The sequence below is a fragment of the Canis aureus genome, chromosome 37, assembly GCF_053574225.1.
Source record: "Canis aureus isolate CA01 chromosome 37, VMU_Caureus_v.1.0, whole genome shotgun sequence".
NCBI classification, from domain to species: Eukaryota; Metazoa; Chordata; class Mammalia; order Carnivora; family Canidae; genus Canis; species Canis aureus.
In genome coordinates, this window is record NC_135647.1 from 16,211,644 (window position 1) to 16,217,880 (window position 6,237).

Genomic DNA, 6,237 nt, shown 5'->3' on the forward strand with positions numbered 1-6,237 from the left:
AGTTGGTTATGCGTCTGCCTTTGGCTCAGGTCATGATCCCAGAGCCCTGGGATCAAGCCCCGCATCAGGCTCCATGCTCAGAGGCAGTCTGCTTGTCCCTCTCCCTCTTCTTCTGTCCCCCTCTGCCGCTCTTGCACGTGCGCACTCTGTCATAAAATCTTTAAAGATAAACTTGCAATGCATATGCACTTCCCTCCACAGCTTCTTTTTCTCCTTAGCACTTACCTCCACATTTAGTATGCTGTATCAGTTACTAACTGTAAAATCATCTCCCCACCCTAGCATTTAAGTTCCTGGAGAATGAGGATGTTTATGCAGCATTTAGAATAATGCTTGGCACACACTGGATGCAATAAACATGTGTGGAATGAATGAGCAGATATAGAATAGAACAGGCCATGCTGCAGAGAAAATGAAAACACGCCGAGAGTCTGAGACGAGAGAGAGATTGCCCTGACCGCACCCTGTCCCTTTCTGAGCTCTGGTTCTCTTCCTACCCCAGCTTCTGTCAGACACACTTCTGTCTTTGTTATAAACCCATCCCTGTGTCCTGTTGAAGTTTGGAATAGCCCAAGCTGCTTTTTGTTTCTTGCAGTTAAGTCTCTCTTTGCTGTGATAGCACCTGATTTCTTCTGCCAGAGAGGTCTTTTTATGTCTAAAAAGTCAATCTCATTTTTTATTAGTCCTCAGACAAGCTGCCCCTGACTGTCCCAGGCCATTCCATGTGTTCTGTGAAAGGGAGGTGTACACAAAATGACCACCAAAGGCCAACGGAGCTGTAAGACCAAAGGAAAAAGCCAACAATTCTCACTTGGCAAGAAATGGCTTATTAGGGGGGACTTAGGCCAAAGTGTTTCTTTGGCTGCCACAGGACAAGTAGGCATCTGTAATCCCACCTCCCCTAACACTTGCTTTCATAGTGCTAGATTGGGAGTACTTGCTGAGGGACCACCTAAGAGAAGGATGTTTAAGAACAGGTATGTGTCAATCTTATCTCCAGGGCAGATCAAGGACGTTATGCCCTGACGGTATACTGAATGGTGTGGCTACACAAAGGGAAAGAGTGGAGGGACCTGTGCTCAAGGTTTCAGATCACAGATTAGTCATAATGATGCATTTGTCCAAGATAGAACTAATCCGGTTCATGCAACATTTAATTATTTACCAAAACTTTTTCATTTGGGTAAGGATCACACTTCTCCTTTTGGCCCTGGCACATGGTGAACACTCAAAACACGGCTATTGAATAAAAAAAGGATGGGGGAGATATAGGGAACATGGCACTTTCTAAATTGGGAAAGAGTGAATTTGTGATGAGAATCTGCTCAGACACAAGAATCAAAGTAGATACTTCAACATTTAGATGGTGAAGACTATATGTGGACTATACATTTCCACATAGAAAAATAAAACAAAACAAAATGAACATGAATTCCCTCAAATAAATTATATAGTTTTATAGGACCTGTTGGCCTCTAAGGATACTACCAGGTAAGCTCTGCCAGAAGTCACTGGGCAGAAAGGCTCATCGACTAACCTAAAATGCTTGAATCACATGGTTTATTAAATCAATTTAATAAGCAGAGACACATAGACACACTGAATCTACACCTACATCTAGAGAATTACTTCTGAGGAATAATTCTGTTCTATTGATTGAATAGCTTTCTGCACAAAAAACAATAGGGGGACCACATAAAGGTAGAAGAGGTAGAGACAATGTAACAATGGAACCCCACCACCAAAGCAACCACCTGCAGCTGGGAGGAAGATCAGTGAGGAACCCACAAGTACATTTCCTCATCCCTAGGGCACACCAAAAAACCCAGTGGTTTGGGGCACCTGGGTGACTCAGTCAGTTAAACATCTGCTTTTGGCTCAAGCCATGATCTCAGGGCTCTGGGACTGAGCCCCATATTGGGCTCCCTGCTCATCAGGGAGCCTGCTTCTCCCTCTCCTTCTGTCCTTTGCCCTGCTTGTGCTCAAACTCGTACAAGTGAAGGAAATCTATTTATTAATCCTCGAGTGTCTACCAAATAGTGGGAGACCTGCTGGAACTCTCTGGGGTTGGAGGTGCCAGCAAGAGCCATGGTTTACATTCCCCTCTCCACCTGGATAGTACAGAAGGGAGCAGGGTCCAGGTGCTTTAGCTGCTCCAGTGAGCCCCAGACTCCTAACACACAAACTCCAGCTATCCACTGAGATGGCCCCAGCACAGGGTACTCTGGGAACCCACAGGTCTGCACCTGGCTCAGCATTTCACCAGGAATGCCCTGATACCTCATGCACTAGGACACTCCCAACCAGCACCCACTCCAGCTCAGCCATCCCACCATGGTGAGCCAGGCACAGAGCATCCCAGGATTCCGAACCCTTGCCAGCTTCACCTCCAGCCATCCAGCCACGGCAACCCCAGGACAGAACACTTCAGGTATCTTCTGTTGCATACCTATTCCAGGTCCAGCAATCCTGCCAGTGCAGTCCATCAGGCACATGCAGCCTACAGAGGGGACACTGCTACACAAAGCCACTCCTACAAGACCAAGACAAGTAGCTGTTCTATTTCATTTAAACAAACACAGAAACTCAAAATGAGAAGACAGAAGAATATGTTCCAATAAAACCCCAGAAAAGGAAAACCCTCATGAAATAGAGATAATTTACTTAAAGAATTCAAAGTAATGGTCATAAAGATGGTGACAGAACTTGGGAGGACAATGGAAGAACACAGTGAAAACTTCAACGAAGAATTAAAAAATATAAGAAATAACCAAAGAAAAGGAACAGATTAAAAAAAAAAAAAAAAAAAAACTGAGGGATGCCTGGGTGGCTCAGCGGTTGAGCGTCTACTTTTAGCTCAGGGCGTGATCCCGGAGTCCTGGGATTGAGTCCCACATCGGGCTCCCTGCAAGGAGCCTGCTTCTCCCCCTGCCTATGTCTCTGCCTCTCTGTCTCATGAATAAATAAATAATCTTTTAAATAAAATTAAAAAATTTTTAAAAACTGAAAAATATACTATATGGAATCAACAGCATATTAAAAGATACAGATCAGCAATCTGGAAGACAGAATAGTAGAAATCACCCATTCAGAACTCCAATAAGAAAATATCTTTTAAAAATGAGACTAATTTAAGGGACCCCTGGGACAACATCACATGTACTTTCACATTTTACTGGTCCCAGATAAAAGAAGAGAAAAAGGGGTAGAAACTTATTTGAAGAAATAATAGTTGATAAGTTCCCTAACACTGGGGAACTGACACCAAGGTACAGGAATCCCAGTAAGTCTCAAATAAGAAGAACCGAAATGATCCACGCCAGAATGTCATATAATTAAAATGTCAAAATGCTAAAGAGAAAATCTTAAAAGTAGCAAGAGAAAAAGAGTCACAAAGAAAACCTATAAGGCTATTAGCTAGTTTTTCAGCAGAAACTTTGAAGGCCAGAAGAATGTGGCATGATATACTCAAAGTGCTAAAAGGAAAAAACACCACAACCAAGAATACTCCATCTGGCAAGATTATCATTCAAAATTGAGGGAGAGAGAGTTTCCCAAATGAGCAAAAACTAAAGTTCATCATCACTAAACCAGAGTTACAAGAAATGTTCAAGGGTCTTCTTTAAGTAGAAAAGTAATGGCTGTAACTAGAAAACATACGAATGAAAAAAATCTCACTGGTAAAGGCAAATACATGGTAAAGGCAGTAAATCGGCACTTAAAAAGTAAGAAGGTTAAAAGAAAAAAAAAAACAGTAAACTCGACTATAACCACAAAAATTAAGGAACACACAAAATAAAAATATGTAAAATATGGCATCAAAAACAAAATGGGGGTGAGGTAAGTAAAAACGTTGTGTTTTTACAATGTGTTAGAAGCTTAAAATAGGTGTGTGTGTGTCAATACATAGGAACCTCATAGTAACCGCAAACCAAAAACCTAGGACACACAAAAAATAAAGAGAAAGGAACCCAAACATAACACTAAAGAAAACCATCAAACCACAAAAGATAACAAAGAACCAAGAATTACAGAAAAAAACAAAAAATTACTTTAAACATAAATGGTCTAAATACTAAACACTGAAGCAGAACAAAATTGGAGAACCGATGCTACCCAACTTCAAGACTTACTCTGCTACTGTAATCAAGACATTATGGTACTGTTAAATGAACAGAAAACAAAACCCATAATAGATCAATGGAACAGAATAGAGAGCCCAGAGATAGACCACCATAAATATAGATGATCTTGAACAGTGGCATTAGGGATGTCGACCCTCCACCAAGTCAAAAATCTGAATACTAATTTTTGACTCCCCTCAAAGTTAGTAAAAATCTCCTGATCAGAAGCCTTACTGGTAACAGTTGATTAACATTTATTTTGTATATGTTTATTATATACCATATTCTCACGATAAAATTAGAGAAAACGTTAAGAAAATCATGAAATACTATACCGTATTTATTGAAAAAAATCTGTAAGTGGACTCATACAGCTCAAACCCATGTTATCCAAGGGTGAACTGTAAAATCAACTGACCTTTGACAAAGGAACAGAGGCAATAAAACAAAAATGGTCTGTCTCTTCAACAAATGGCACTGGAACTGAACATCTGCATGCAAAAATAAAATAAAATTGAGACACAGACCTAACACCTGCTACCAAGATTAACTCAGGATGGATTATAGACCTAAATGTAAAATGCAAAACTAGAAAACTCCCATAAAGAAACCTAGGAGAAAACTTAGATGACTTTTGGGTATGATGAAGCCTCTTAAGATCTATCAAACACATGAGACCCATGAAAGAAATAACTGATAAGCTAGACTTCATTAAAATTAAAAACTTCTGCAAAAGATATTATCAAGAGAATGAAAAGCCACAGACAGGGAAAAAATATTTGCAAAAGATACATCTGATAAAGGACTGCTATGGAAAATACAAAGAACTCTTAAAACTCAATAGTAAGAAAACAATTTTATTAAAAAACAAACCAAATACCTTGCCACCTTACCAAAGATCTGCAGATAACACATAAACATATAAAAAGATGTTCCACATATGTTCTCAGGGAAATGCAAATGAGATACCACTACACACCTGTAAGATTGGCTAAAATCTAGAACACTGACAACACCTAATGCTGGGTAAGGATGTGGAACAACAGGCATACTCAAGACATTGATGGTAGGAATGAAAAATGGTATAGCCACTTTGGAAGACAGTGTGGGGGTTTCTCACAGAAGTACACAGACTCTTTACCATACAGTCCATCAATCAACACTATTTAGTATTTACCCAAAGGTGTTGAAAACATATCCACCCAAGAACTTGCACATGGATTTTTAGAGCAACTTCAATTGCAGAAACTTGGGAGTCAACCAAGTTGTCCTCCAGTAGGTGAAGGTAAACTGTGGTACATATAGATAACGGAATACTACTGAACATTAAAAGGAAATGAGCCAACAAGCCATGAAAACACACAGAGGAAACTTAAAGTGCACGTTATTAAGTGAAAGCATCCGATCTGAAAGAGGCAACAATACTGAATGATTCTACCTACCTAACATTCTGGAAAAGGCAAAACTATGGAGGCAGTAAGGAAAAAAACAAACAAACAAACAAACAAAAAAAAACAGTGATTATGGGAGGTCAGGTACAGGAGAGATGGAGGAAGAGTTGTTTTAGGGCAGTGGAACTATTCTGTGGATTATAACATGTCATTATACATTTGTCCCCACAGTGTACACCACCAAAAGTGATCCCTAAGGGAAACTATGAACTTTGGGTGATTATGATATGTCAATGTAGGGTCATTCTTGGCAAAAAGTATACCATTCTTAGGAGTAATGTTGATCATGGGCGAGGCCGCTGCCAAGTGTAGAGGCAGGGGTATAGGAGAACTCTCTGTGCTTCCTCTCAATTTTGTAACAAATCTCAAACTGCTCTAAAAAATATTTAAACAAAAACATAACAAAACCCCCAAAATTCTATTCATCTTCGCTTGTAAGCCTAAGTCAACCAAGAGGTGGATGAGATGTTAGATATAGAATGTGGCTCATTTCCTAGATGATTTCCTTTCTGGGAAGAGTGTGGCAATTCCAGTGTCCAAATGCTAGATGTCTGTCTCATCTTACCTCTACGGCAGGGATTCCCTGTTGGCCTCAGGTATCTGACATCTGGTCGGCTAATTCAAATCTATGAATCTTCTAATAATGCGCCTTTTCAAAACAC